The 15725-nt window shown below is 39.4% G+C and overlaps 1 long non-coding RNA gene across 1 annotated transcript; it reads left to right on the top strand.

Annotated features, from left to right (window-relative positions):
• The first annotated feature begins 1873 nt into the window (after positions 1-1873).
• Positions 1874-2770, top strand: LOC147505578 (uncharacterized). The gene is made up of 2 exons (XR_015220632.1): positions 1874-2391; positions 2480-2770. It is a non-coding gene; the product is annotated as an uncharacterized LOC147505578 (long non-coding RNA).
• The last annotated feature ends 12955 nt before the right edge of the window (positions 2771-15725 follow it).

The raw sequence follows: 15725 nt of genomic DNA, 5'->3' as shown, positions 1-15725 counted from the left end.
TTTTAATAATCTTAGTGGTATACTAATTATGACATTTGTTTTGTTGCGAAGTAATTCTTGTTGGAATTTTTGGAAGTTTGAAAGTTTGAAAGTTTTGGAACTGTAATAGTAGTGTTAAAAATCAGAATATAATTTAGATTTGATTAAACTTATTATAGTTACTAATACTTGTTTTATTTTTCTTTGTAGAAATGGGTCATCGATCAAAGAATGTGAAGAATGTAGCGAAAACTACATTCAAGGGTGTGCAGAAGTTGTTTGGCGGCAGTTCGTCTAGTGGTGATGCGCCTGAAAGAAAGAGAAGAAAGGGAGAGGGCACCACGACATCAGTGCGTAGAGGGGACCACAAAGAAAAAGAGGTTCCTGAAATTTTTGAAGTTCCGAGTGAAGATAGTGTAGATAGCGATAGCAATATAGGTTTAGAAGTAAATATGGATCGTGTGAAAAGTATAGTGGAAGAGGAGGGGAGTGATGAGGAGAATGATGAGGAGGGCGATGAAGAGGATGACAATAGGGATGAGGATGAGGAGGAGGAGGAGGAGGAGCAGTAGGATGATGATGTGGAAGAAAATGTGGTAGAAGTCATACCATCAGTGGAAGAAACACCTATAGTATTGGATTTTGTGAGAAAATCCAATAATGAATTGGAGTTCAAAAGAGGTGAGAATGGGGGTGGCCTATATGAGTCACAGCTGTTGTATGACTATACGGTGCATGTCGATCGCGATGTTTGGGAGAAAAAGGTAATATTTTGATTTTCTTTAGTACTTTGATTTTCTTTTACAAAATCTTTTGTTTATGCTCACTGAGTCTAATGCGTGCTTGGTTATTTCAGGAGGATCGCGGAGTGTTGAAGTGTGTTTCGCACTTAGCGAAGTTGTGCCAATGGGATTTCATGAATGAATTTAGAAAGTCTCCGAGATTTGAGCACGAGCTGAGAAGGAATAGGTTGTATGATCTCCTATTAAGTTATCACGAGCATATGGATCCACCATTGGTCTCTGTGTTTGTGGAGAGGTGGCATCCGGAGACCAACACCTTCCATATGCCATTTAGGGAGATGACTGTGACTTTGGATGATGTTGTGCAAATCTGTGGAGTCATAGTTAGAGGAAGAGCGGTGCAAGGGGACAGTGAGTTGAACTTACAATAATTGGTAAATCTCCTACACCGTGCTCTGGGTCTCCCCATTTCTTTGATTAAAGCAGAGATGGAAGCTAGCAAGTTCATTTCTAAAGTAAGGCTAGAATTCCTCCGGAAGCATTTTGCTAACAAGGTTCATGATAAGCCCATATGTAACACTACTGGGAAGGTGGTGGAGAAGGCCTCGAGTTTGCAGGAAATCCAACGAGCTGTCAGAGCTTTTATCCTGTTTTTCTTTGGATGTGCCATTTTTACTGACAAGTCTGGGACTGGAGTGCCTCTATGTTATCTGAGGCCGTTGATAAAATTTAGTGAGATAGGAGAGTATGCATGGGGTGTAGCAATTTTGGCGTTTTTGTATAGAAGTCTTGGGGCTGCCACATGTGCGAAGGTGAAAGAGGTTATATGCTATATGACTCTTCTACAGGTAAAACTTTAGTATTTTATAGATTATTTTTAATGTTAATTTTATTATTCTATCAATATGTTAACTATTTGTGTATATATATATATATATATATATATATATATATATATATATATATATATATATATATATATATATATATATATATAGGCATGGATCTATGAGTACTTCTTAATATTCAGACCAATCCCAAACATGGACTATAGCTTGTCTGAGGCGCGTGCTCATAGACACATAATAGTCGCTCTTCACTATGATGATACAAAGCATGCATTGCAGTATTATCGAGTGATACTTGATGATATGAATTGTTTCAATGTAAGTATTTAAGTTTGTTTATATTATTATTTTTTAGTAATTGATCATTGGAGTTGTTAATGACAAATTTGATTTTGTTTCAGGTTGATTAGCATCCCTATAATAATGTCAGAGTTACAAGCCTGATCTATGATATTGCATTTTTTGAGAGATTGATATGTTTTTTCAACATTGTTGAGCTTTACGCTGTCGCAAGGGTTGTGCGTTAGTTGGGCCACGTGCAGCTTATACTCACAGCTCCTCCAACACCAAATTGGACGACAAGAACTGTAGCAAGACGCGTGTATGAGCTGAGATGGACTAATATTAGACCAACTTACTGGGAGTCATGGCAGAATCACATGTTCCAACCCTGCAATCGAGGACTTATCTCGTCTTATCCATGGGAGTGTCATCTAAACTACATGATTTGGTATGCGAGGAATTCTCACATTCGATTGGTAAACCCTAAGCGTCCTCCTATTCATTTCTCCCTAGAGACACTTCCCAACTGTACACTGATTGTGAGTATTATGACTTTTAATTGAGTTTATCTAATTGTGATTTTTTGCATTCGATTGGTAACTTATCTTGATTTCCCTTTTTCGACAGAACGACGTCATCGATGAACTAGTCGTATGCTAGAGAGAGGTCTGCAATTGGCTGGGAATAATATTCCAGAGGAAGAAAGGTCCTCCTTCGAACAGGCGTACAACTTGATTAGGTGCAAGTACAGTGGTAGACATTATAATTCATGATTTGTTTCAGTTTAGGGCTTGTAACTTTGTTAACTTTGCAATTTGTAACTTTGGAAGGAATTGATGGATTAAATGAATGAATTTTGATTGGAATGAATGAATTTTGATTTTGGAATGAAAGGATGTTAAGTAGAATTTGTTGTTATTTGAGTTTACCATGAATGAATCTTGGAATGAATAGATGTTTGTGTGGTTGTATGGATATGAAATTGTTGTAAAGACAAAATGAAATTCTAATTTTTTTTTTGTCCAAACGACCCAGCCATGTCGTCCCCTTGAATGCTCAAACGACCCAGCCACATCGTTCCTTTGAATTTATAAACGACCAGCTCAAATCGTTTCATGAAAAAACAGAGAACTCCGATCTTCTCAAACGACCAGCTCAGATCGTTTCATGAAAAAACAGAGAACTCTTCTCAAACGACCAGCTTAAACCGTTTGGTTCAAAGGTTAAACGACCAGTTCAGATCGTTTGGTTCAAAGGTTAAACGACTTCCCCATGTCGTTTGGGGTAAAATCAAGTAAAATCAAATCAAATCAAATTACACTTATTCCAAATTACATCAAAATATCATATTGACAACATTGTACAATTTAGTCGATCACTCGATTGCCGTCCGAATCAACTTAGTTGATCACTCGATTTCCAAATCAAATCAAATCAAATAAAAGCCCAAATATTATTTCCAAATAACATAAAAATAAAATAAAATTACACTTGTTCCAAATTACATCAAAATGAATTTACAAAGTATATCTGTTTCGGCCCCCACAAATGTGACCCAATAAAAGCCCAATTCAATACAAGCCCATGCTCATAGCCCATCTATAAAAAAGCCCACACTCAGAGCCCATGCTCAAAGCTTATCTACAAAAAAGTCCATGCTCAGAGCTCATCTATAAAAGCCCATGCTCGAGCCCATGCTCGAAGCTTATCTACCAAAAAGTCCACGCTCAGAGCTTATCTATGAAAAAGCCCACGCTCAAAGCCAACATCCCACGACGTTCTCCCGCCAGTTCACCAACTTCATCCCACGATCTGGCAGTTCCCTCGCCAGTTCTCCAACTTCATCCCACGAGCTGACAGATGTCCCGCCAGTTCTCCAACTTCATTCCACGAGCTGACAGATGTCCCGCCAGTTCTCCAACTTCATTCCACGAGCTGACAGTTCTCCCGCCAGTTCTCCAACTTCATCCCACGAGCTGACAGTTCTCCCGCCAGTTCTCCAACTTCATTCCACGAGCTGACAGATGTCCCGCCAGTTCTCCAACTTCATCCCACGAGCTGATAGTTCTCCCGCCAGTTCTCCAACTTAATCCCACGAGCTCACAGTTCTCCCGCCAGTTCTCCAACTTCATTCCACGAGCTGACAGATGTCCCGCCAGTTCTCCAACTTCATCCCACGAAATGGACAGGTTCTCCCGCCAATTCTCCAACTTCATCCCACGTAGCCGACATTGTCCCGCCGGTTCTAACTTCATTCCACGAGCTGACAGATGTCCCGCCAGTTCTCCAACTTCATCCCGGTGATAGTTCTCCGCCAGTTCTCCAACTTCATCCCACGATCCGACAGCTTGTGTCGCCAATTTCTCAACTTCATCCCACGAGCCGACGGTTGTCCCGCCACTCTCCAACTTCATCCCATGATTGGGCAGGTTCTCCGCCAGATTCCAACTTCATCCCACGATTGGAATATTGAGAACGAGGAAGTAACTATCACCAATGCTACCTATAAAATCCAACCTTCATCATTTTTCCAGAACTATGCAATCGAGACTTGATCCCAAGCAATATCTTTGGGTACGTAGGCAACTTCAAAACCGAAGTCCAGTCTCATCTTTCCCCAATCACCATCTCCAAAAAAAACATTACTTCCAACCCTCAACTGGTGTGTTTTGGCAAATCTTGCTGAAACATATTTGGCGCCGTCTGTGCTCCTACCCTCAACCACAAAACAAAGTTACGTCAATGGCTTCTCGGAAAACAAACAACGGTGAAAGTATCCCTTTTACCGCACAAGTTCAACATTCACCTTATGCTGGGAATTCACTTTCCAAGTCCGATGGTCCTCGACCATCTGCGACTGAGAGAGTGGGTATTCATGTATCCGATCCATCAACTCAGGTAGACCATCATCTCCGACAATTGGAGAGCAAGAATAACAATCTGAAGAAACAGCTGCGTCAACTTCTCGAAGATGATTCAGGGTCCACGGCAAAAAGTGTTTGGGATCGTTTGAACACTGAAGCATCTCTCACAAAAGACCGAAAGTACAAACTCCCGCGACTAAGAGAAACCGCGGCGAAGTCGCTACTTAAAGACTTCGCAAGAAACAAAATGTGCAACGCCAAAAGCCTACACTTTCCAGTATAATCGTAAGCGAATCCACAAACTCCTCTGCCGACCTTGATGCCGACCACCATGTCAGGGATCACCAACTCACAAAAGATCTCATGACGAAAACCGGTTTTACCGATTCGAACCGTACTAAGGGAGATCGGCAAAATATTCATATAGGTCGGCAAGATAGACTACCCAACCAATGAAAAACCAATGAAGTTCCTACCCCAAGCTATAGAAGGGGTAGGCAAGCCATACAGAAAGTCCTCGCGAACGCGGTATCGCCCGATCTCATCAAAGTTAAAGACTATTCACCAAGCAGTTCCAGTTCACAACCAAGTCGCTCAAGTTGTAGTCCCAATCCAAGAGCTCATTGTCGGCCAAAGTATGTTGACAATGGTAGCCATGGAGATGGAGACTCACTTGCATCAGGTCAAGAAAATGGTTGTGATGGTCCAAAGACTGGCCGTCCGTATTCTCCCGATGTTCACCATAGGAGACGAAGGAACCGAACTCCTCTACTGGCTCGGTCACCTTCACCTACATGGACGGGTCGACGAGAACTCACTCCACCTCCTCCGAAGAAATCTTTGACAAAACGTCCACAGTTCGGTCGTGACCATCGTCAAGAGAATGTTCTATTTTCTGAACGACGTCTACATGAAATGATACTGAAGGCTGTTAATGATAAGGAGTCACGAGAAAATAAAATATGAAATCTTGCTATCGAGAGTGGTATCGATTCTCCCTTCTCTCTCGAATCCAAACAACTCGTTTCATCACAAGGACTTCAAGCTGACGAATTGAAAAGTATGATGAGATTGATGGAGATCCTTTGATGCATCTTGTTAATTACGTAAACAAGATGATCTTATGGACTTTCGACGATGCTCTTCTTTGCAAGTTATTCCGTCCACACTCATTGGAATTGAGTCGATGAGATGGTTTAACATGCTTCCGTAAAGATCCATCCACAATTTTATCGACCGGCTTTACAAGTTTGCCGAGAGCATTTTCGGTCACAACTGGAAAGAACCAAACATATTGATTCTCTATTCAAGATTAAACAACAAAAGAAGAAATGCTTAGTAAGTTTGTTGCGAGATTTCGGAAAGCGGCTGTTGAAATCCCAGATGCATCTGATATTCTTGTCATTTATGCCTTCAAGGAAGGCATTAATTATGATAGGGACGACATTTACAACTCTATTGTAAAAGACGTCCCAACAACTCGTTATGAACTTTTTTTTCGAACTCAACAATTTATTCGAGTTGAAGATGATTGATAAGAGTCCAAAACTGTAGTTTTAACCCTGTAACAGACATACTTTTAGACCAATTATGTGAGTAATAATTAAGAGTTAGTGTTCGATTCGTGTTTTATGCATTTCGGTTGCAAAGTCCCATTATGAAATGTGCCACTTTAGCGAGATAAAGGAGCAATGGTTGGTTGCTAAGGAGTTCTATGATTAAAGGCCAAGATTCAAGAAGACAAAGCCTTGCTAAAGCCCGGTTAAAGCTGAAAAGTCAAAGTCAACGTGGGTAAAACAACGGTCAAAGTCAACAGAACTTAGAAGCCGTATCTTTGGACTCGGACCTCGAATGGGGCCTATCTTATGTCAAAACGACCGGCTCGGAAAGAGCTTTCCAATGGTCCAAGCCTTGACCCCATCAGAGGAGCAGAAGTAGACGAAAAGTCTGTGGAAGCCAACTGCAGCTGAAGAGGCCTTTTTGGACTGAAAGAATTGGGTTTTGGGCCCTGATTTTTACGGCCCAAAAACATGGCTCCAAGCCCATGCACGATTTTTGGATCTGAATGTATAAAAACAAAAGCTTAGTAGTTAGTTAATGGTAGCTAGTTAGACCTAAAATAATATAGATAATTCTAGATCTGTTTAATTAATTAATTAAGTTTTAGTTCCATTTCAATTCTTGTTTTAGTTTAAATCTTTGAATCATTGTTCTTGATTGATTAGATAAATAAAATAGTTAGTTGTCAATTTGAATTTTGTCATTTCCATTCTAGATCTAATTTAAATTCTTGTTTTTATTCCATTCCAAAACCATTAAATTAGATTCATTATTGTTTAATTAAGTAAATCTCAATTTCTTACATTATGTTTAGTTTAGGTTCAATGGGAAATGTTAGTTTGATGACTCAAGGCTAAAACCTCCATTAGAGGGGTTGATGAAGCCTTGATGAAACTTAGTGGTTAGTATAGAATTGTTTGTAGATTCTATTCCACTCTAGAAGGTCGTGTTTCGCCATGAGAATGGGTGGACGACCTCACATGCTAGTTAGTATTCGGTAGAAATGCCACGAACACTAGGGATTAGAACTCGAAATTCTCGCCCAGAAGAAGGCGTGAGAATTGAGATACAACATTCTACGCTAGGTTGTTAAGTTGGATTCGAGGTGGATTCAATTCCCCTCTAATTTCTTTATCTAGATTCAAACACTCGTATTTCCATAGTATTCGTAGTTAAATTCAAGGGTTAAAATTCAGTAAGTATCGTTAGTATATCACCTTCGTAAAGCTCTCATTGACTTAAGACCGACTAATTAGATTAGAGAACATCCATGCTAAGGCACTAGGAGTGGAACGAACTTCATACTTCACTCTATTTCAATAGATTCGAGAGTAGAAAACAAATATCTTTGATAAATATAGACACGTTAATTAGTTTTAGTTTACTTACGTTTTGAGTTCATCATTCATTTCGTAGGTAGACTAATCAATTTTATCGTTTATCAATGATGCATCGGCACGAGTTCACAGAGATAGGGATCGAATAAGCAAGCCGCAGGAACAGAGTCAAAAACAGAAGTTTCAACAAACAACCGATCAAAAGTCCAAGAGTGATGGTAGGCCACAACAATGGAACGGCAAAGAACAAAAGAAACTTCCAAAGTTAAAGCTTACCGCCCTCAACGAGAAGTACGCTGTTATCTATAAGAAGATTAAGGGAAAGAATATCTTATCTCCACCTTTTCCTCTCTCTGAAGATACCAAGGCTACACGTGACAAATCCCTGTGGTGCAAATTTCACGATGATTTTGGTCATGAAACTGAACAATGCCGATCTCTAAGGGGTAGAATCCAAGGTTTGATCGAGAAGGGTATGCTCGGGATTACGTCTTTGGGTAAAACGAAACAAGCTTTAGTCGTTACCGCACATAATGTAATCAAAGTCGGTCATGCGAGTTGATTCAATGTCTAACACCACCCAAAAGTAAGAATTTCAATCACTCCAAGATCATCGATCTCAGCCACCACTATGTTTATAGTGGATATGATTTTCCACGGAATGGGTGCTTCAAACTTATGAGGAAGGACCTCTCATTGGCCCGACAATGACGATAGGAGTGCACCATCCTCATTATGATGCCGTTATAATACAAGCTTTTGTTGGAATTCATTGTGTGTAGAAAATCAAGATCGATCTGGTAGTTCGGCATAGGGGTGATAATTTGGCCCTCGGGCCCTCAACCCGCCCTCAAAAATCTTGGCCAAAAACCCTCAAAAGTTGGCCCTCACAGATTGAGGGGGTTGGCCCGCCCCTCATGCTTGTTAAAAGGCTAGGGTCTAGGGTTCGAGCATAGGCATAGGCCCGGCCCGCATTTGGCCCCTTCCAAGCCCCTCACTTGGCCCTCGCCGATTTTTTTTTTCGATAAGATATATTTTATTTTTTACATTATATATGTAAGGTACCACAATTATCCCTATTTGAACTAAATATTTTCACTACAAATAATGTTTAATAATAGTAGTTTACCACATATCATATGAGGTATTTTGTAATTTGAGTAAAAGAGTTCAAATATAAAAAGAAAAGTGAATTATGATTATTTTTGTGTAAACCCAAAATAGAGGTGATAATTTATGTATTATACTATATATTTGTGTAAACCCTAAAAGAAAACCATATTTTCTTGTTATTTTACATTATATTTATGTATTATACTATAATTATCTAAATTGTATAAAAAAAATTATTAAATTAGTTTTCAATAGGGGATAAATTATAACATAATATAATATATGCACTTTTGTAATTGATTTAATGATATGTATATAAGTCATACATAAAGCAAATCCAACCTAACAACATAGTTAAGTATTAAAAATGTAGATATTTTAAGAATATCATCTCTTCCACCATCTCTATCTATTTTTTTCTAAAGATATAAGAATTAGTTTTGTATACTTATATACATATCATTAAATCAATTACAAAAAAAAAAAAAAAAAAAAAAAAAAATTACAAAAAAAATAGTAAACTAGTGAAGTATAATTAGACCGGGCCCGACCCGGCCCTCATTTGGCTCTCTCAAAATGAAGGCCGAGGGGGGTTAAGGGCTTGAGTTTTCATGCTTGACCCTACTCGACCCGACCCTCAATCATGAGGGCTTTTATGGTTTGAGGGCCGGGCTAGCCCGGCCCGGCCCTTTTATCACCCCTAGTTCGGCAAGTGTGATCTACAAGCGTTGTTACAAAGGACTCAACCTCCCCGAGAAAATGATAGTTCCCGATCCAAATCCTATCATTGGCTTCAATGGGACAGCAGCAACATCTATCAGTTGGTAGATGCTCTCTTCCGGTGACATTAATGAACAAGGAAGTTACAATTGATTTTCTTCTCTTGGATTGTAACTCCTCCTACAATGTCATTCTGGGAAGAGATTGGATTCACTCAATGGGAGATGTCGTTTCTACTTTCCATCAGGCTATCAAGTTCTGGTGTGATGGTAGGGTATGCAAAGTTCGGTGATCGGATAGCGACTTTGAAGTGCCATGAGTGCGTACTTTCGAAGATTATAAAGATTCGAAGTCAAGGGTAACACCATCCTAAATGTCGATGGGAAAAAAAGCAATTACAGAATTCCATTGGCGGGTAAACTTTATGGAGCAGCGTTTAAGTGGCCCCCGACCATCGGACATTGGACTCCTCGAAGTATAGATTGGCAACAAGGAAGAAGAAACCACTTTTATTTCTGCGGAAATTTCCAAGAAGGAACAGGATAATCTCATTGAGCTTTTGAAGAAAAATTGCACAGTGTTTGCGTGGACGGTCGAACAAATGCCTAGGATTGATCCTTCACTTGCATGTCACAGCCTGGATATCGATAAAACACAAAAGCCGGTCGTCGGAAGCCTCGTCCGAATGGCTCGATCATCGAAAGCTCAAAGTGAAAGAAGAAATTGACAAACTTCTAAGTGTTAATTTTATTAGGACTGTACTATATCCGAAATGGATATCAAATGTAGTAGCAGTCCCTAAGAAAAATGGGAAACTTAGAATCTGTGTTGATTTTACTGATGTCAATAAAAAATGTCCTGTTCACCCGTATCCCTTGCCTCGTATTTCTGAAATGGTTGATGCCACTTCAGGGTTTAAATGAATTTCTTTTATGGATGTCTCAATGGGATTTTATCAAATTGCATTAGCCGAAGATGAACAAGAACTTATAACTTTCATAACAGACCAAGACTTATTTTGTTATAAGGTAATGCCTTTCGGTCTAAAAAATGCACCGGCAACATATCAGAAATTCATTAATACATCATTTTCAGACTTCTTAGGCAAGTTTATGGAAGCTTATATTGACGATATGGTCATCAAGTCGCATGAAGAGTCATCACACCTTCATCACTTGCAAAAATATTTTGATCGGCTGATGCATATTCGAATGAGTCTAAATCCATCAAAATGCGCATTTGGATTAGCATCGGGAAAATTTCTTGGATATCTTATGACCAAACGAGGCATTGAAGCTAACCCTGATCAATCCGTGCAATTACTGAAATGCCCTCGCCAAAAACCAAGAAGCAAATCCAGCAACTTACGGGTAGGATAGCCGCTTTGGGTAGATTTATCTCAAAATATTCAGATCGGCTCCACCCCTTTTTCCAAGCCATTAAGGGATCCCCAAAATGGACAAATGAGTGTGACGTAGCTTTTCAGAAATTGAAAGAATACCTAGTACAGCCGCCAATTCTTGCTAGTCCGACCACTGGACAAACAATTGGCATCTATTTGGCAACATCAGAAATAGCTGTGAGTGCCGTCTTATTCATTGATGATGAAAATGAACAACCAATTTTCTTCATAAGTAAGACCCTTACAGCTCCAAAAACAAGGTATTCACAGATCGAGAAAATAGCTCTCTCACTTGTCCATAGTGCACGGAGATTGAAGCCTTATTTTCAAGGACGTATCATCAATGTCTACACTGAATACCCCTTGAGAAAAATTCTTCGAAATGCTGATTCGAGCTGATTAGCAGAATGGGAAACATATTTGAGTGCCTACGAAATTATCTACAAAGCCCGATCATCTGAGAAAGGCCACGCAATGGCATCACTTATGGGCGATTTTCCTGTCGATGACATACCGACCATGGAAGAGCAGTTTGATGAACCTCCTCCTAATCCACAACAAGGATCGGCCGATCCATCCACAAGTGCCGAATTACTACTTTATGGACTATATACACGGGACGGTTCCAAGAACAATCAGGTTCAGGGCCTTGGTTGTGTTTTGATCCGACGATGGCGAAAAGAAAATTGAAAAATCTGTTCGCCTTCGGATTTTGGCGCATCAAACAATGAAGCTGAATATGAAGCGGTTCTTTATGCAATGCGAACGGCACTTGACACGGGGCGACAAAAATCGAAGTTATTCAACGACTCAAAGCTTGTTGCGAATCAATTTGGCGGATCTTTTGTTGCTTTCGAAATGATAGGATGGGCTGCATATGTCCAAAAATGCATGAGCTATCCATTCATTTCAAATCCATTTCTTTGTTCACCAGCCTCGCATAATGATAATCGTCATGCCGATGCTTTAGCCTATCTCCGCCGCATTGATATTAACAATGAAAGAAAAATCGATATTGATTTCCAACCTTTTCCAAGCATAACTGTCATAGAAGAACATGTTCAAAACTTATATATTGCTCATCTATGCTATTTCCAGACGACATCTCGGAAATTCGAATTCGAGCAAGTGAATGCCGTAACAACAAGGAAAAGAAAGAGAGAAGAGCTAGCTCAATCGGCCGGCACAAGTTGAGAATCTCACTCGAGGGAATTTCTCAAGAAGATTTAGCCGACCATCAAGGTTTGGCCGATCATCGTGTTGAGAGTGATTCTCCACCCACACATGATGCCGACCAAATCAATGTTGATATGGAAGATGAGTCCCACGAAGCAGATAATTCTCTAGAAGTACCACATTTGGATCTCCAATCTATCGACGGTGACACTTCACCAGATGATTGGAGACCTATTTATTTAGAATTTCTGCAACATGGAACTCTACCTGAGGATACGTCGCTTTCCTACAAAATTAAGAGAGATGCCTGGAAATTTGTCATAATTCCAAATTCCAAAGGAAATCTCCTACTTTATAGGAAAGCAAATAATTTCAGTCCTCTTCTCAGATGTCTTTCCAAAGATCAAGGTCATCTAGTTCTCGAAGAGATACACTCCGGACTTTGTGGAAACCATTTTGGGGGACATAGTCTTGCACATAAAGCCATGACTCAAGGATACTGGTGGCCTAGCATGCAAAGACACTCAACAGAATTTGCCCAAAAATGCATACCATGTCAAAAACATGCAAATATGGGCAAACTTCCAGCAACGGAACTCCACCCAATTCTAAGCCCTTAGCCTTTTGCGAAATGGGGCTTGGATATTGTGGGACCCCTACCAAAGGCTCCTGGAAGTGTACGATTTTTATTGGTTGCGACGGATTATTTCACTAAATGGGTAGAAGCTCAACCGCTTGTCAACATCTCAGCAACAGATGTACGGCGTTTCTTATGGAAAGACATCGTTTGTCGCTTTGGAATTCCATCTAACATCGCCTCTCGACAACGGTAAACAATTTGATGTGGAAGAAATTCACAAATTTTTTACTCACTAAAAATTAAGCATAATTTCTCCGCTCCATATTATCCACAAGCAAATGGACAAGCGAATAAACCAATAAGGCGATTCTCTCGACTTTAAAGAAGAAGCTTAATGAAGCAAAAGGAAATTGGGTTAAAGAGTTGCCAGCAGTGCTTTGGGCTTATCACACCACTCCAAAGCATTCTACCAATCTTTCCCCTTTCAATCTAGCTTATGGCATGGATGCTGTCCTCCTGACAGAATTAATTGCACCAACTACAAGGACAGAAGTAGTACAAACTGGTAACAATGATGCTGCTCTAACTTTGGTGGCAGACTCAATTGATAAAACTCGAGAAGAAGCTTTACAATGTATAATAAAATATCAATCAGCCATGAAACGCAAATATGATAGAAAGCTTTGCCTCAAGAGTTTTGAACCAGAAGATTGGGTACTTAGCCGCAAACAGAAGCTCATTGAATCTGGGAAGCTGTCAGAGAATTGAGAAGGACCGTTCATTATTGATAGACCAGCATTCAAAGGGTCTTATTTCCTTCGTCGAATCACCGGAGAAAAATTTGCCAAGCCATGGAATGCTTTTCATTTGAAAAAGTTTTATCGTTGAATGTTTGTTTTTCATTCATTGTAATCATTTTATAATTCAATAAAATTCGATCCATATTTCGTTTTAACTAGCCATTAAATATCCCAAATTTTGTTATCATTACACTATGGGGGCGGCGACACCCCAAATTTCATTACGTTATCATTACACTATGGGGGCGGCGACACCCCAAATTGCATTACACTATGGGGGCGGCGACCCCCCAAATTTCATTATGTTACCATTACACTTCGGGGGCGGCGATTCCCCAAATTTCATTATGTTATCATTAAACTACGGGGGCGGCGATTCCCCAAATTTCATTATGTTATCATTAAATTATGGGGGCGGCGACACCCCAAATTTCATTACGTTATCATTACACAATGGGGCGGCGACACCCCAAATTTCATTACGTTATCATTACACTATTGGGGCGGCGACACCCCAAATTTCATTACGTTATGGGGGCGGCGACACCCCAAATTTTATTACGTTATTATTATATTATGGGGGCGGCGACACCCCAATTACGTTATCCTTAATACTTATACCTATTTTGCCGACCTACCTCAAGGCCATATTACCCAACTATTATATATTTTGACCAACCTATTATGATTACCAATCTAATAAAAAATATATAAAATTCAAATATCATGAATACAGTGACAAATAAAAAAAAAACATAATCGAGAAAGAAATAACCGTAACCTAACCTCACATCATCCTAACAATAAAAAACAAAAACTTCACTCAAGAAGTTGCGGCATAATGCTATCCTCCACTAGAACTGGAACACTTTTTAGATCCGACGGTGATACATCTTCCAACGTCCTATAACACATAGTATAATAATCTGACGGCTGCTGCAATTTTTCATGTTTCTCAGAATCTCTCGATTTCCAAAGTCCAACACTTGCCTATGCTTCACGCAACAACTCCCCAGATTTCTTAGTTTCAACTACATTCTTCTCAATTATATCATCCTTCTCTTCACACCCTACCCTAAAAATTTTCACCCTCTCATGATATTCATCTAACTCCTTCTTCAAAAATGCATTCTCTTCCAATAGTACCTTGTAGTCTCCTCTAATCCCCTCAGTCTCGCAAACTCGTTTTGCCAATTCCAATTTCTCACATTTTAAAATCTCAACTTCATCACTCAAAACCTTCTGCTCCTTGAGAACAACAATTTCTTGATTCTATTTCGACAATTCAGCTTTCATGATATTCATTTTCATCTCATAGTCGTGCAAAACTACTTCATTTCTCATAAGTACTCTTCTCATAACGTTCATTCTCCGAAAGATGAGCTCTCTCCTTCCAAATATTTCTCAATCTCAAGATATTCTTTGGTTTTAATCTTATAATTTTCTTTTACTTCTAAGATTTCTTTAGCACAATCCCCAAGCTTCGACGCCTAATAGAAAAAATAATGTGTTACTCAAAAAAAAAAAAAAAAAAAAAAAAAAAAAAAAAAAAAAAAAAATCACACACACACACTAAAAAAATTACCCTCGCAAGCTTTGAATTCAACATATTAACGGTTTTTCCAAAATCTACGCTTCGTTGATAATCCAAACACAATAACTCTGGATCTTATATATTAGACAAAAGGATTTAAAATAATAATATATAATAATCAGTAAATACTATTTAAATAGCTATTAAACATCTAACCTTCAATTGCCAAGGCTTGCACGTCTGGAGTAATGAGCATAGGTGTTGTAGAACTACCGCTCATCCTTGGCTGCAACGAAGAAGGTACAGTTGAGCCAACAATGATGTCGGTACTAACAACAGTAGACACTTCTGTTGACACACCTGCATCGGTGTCAGCAGAAGTCGGCAATCCAGCATTTGTACCAACAATCGTTGACACTTCTGTTAACATACCTGCATCGGTATTAACAACAGAAGTTGGCAATCCAGCACTAGTGCAAACAACAGTTGATACTAAACTCGACACACCAGCAATGGTGCCATCGGCAGAAGTTGCTACACCAGCATTGGTGCCAACAACAGGTGTTGGAACTCCAATACTACTTCCACCAAAAGGAGTTGGCACTCCAAAATTGATCTTGACAACAGAAGCTGAACCCATTGTATCTCCACCATCGTCAACTTTTTCCATCTACATTACCAAAAGAACCATTAAACAATCAATAACGAATATTATTCTAAATCACAGAAACAAGATCAACACTAACATTAAGTCCAGATATATTGTTAGTCATCGCTTCCCCACCGA

The sequence above is a fragment of the Coptis chinensis genome, chromosome 4 (genome assembly GCF_015680905.1).
Source record: "Coptis chinensis isolate HL-2020 chromosome 4, ASM1568090v1, whole genome shotgun sequence".
NCBI lineage: Eukaryota > Viridiplantae > Streptophyta > Magnoliopsida > Ranunculales > Ranunculaceae > Coptis > Coptis chinensis.
This window is presented reverse-complemented; position numbering and strand designations above follow the sequence as displayed.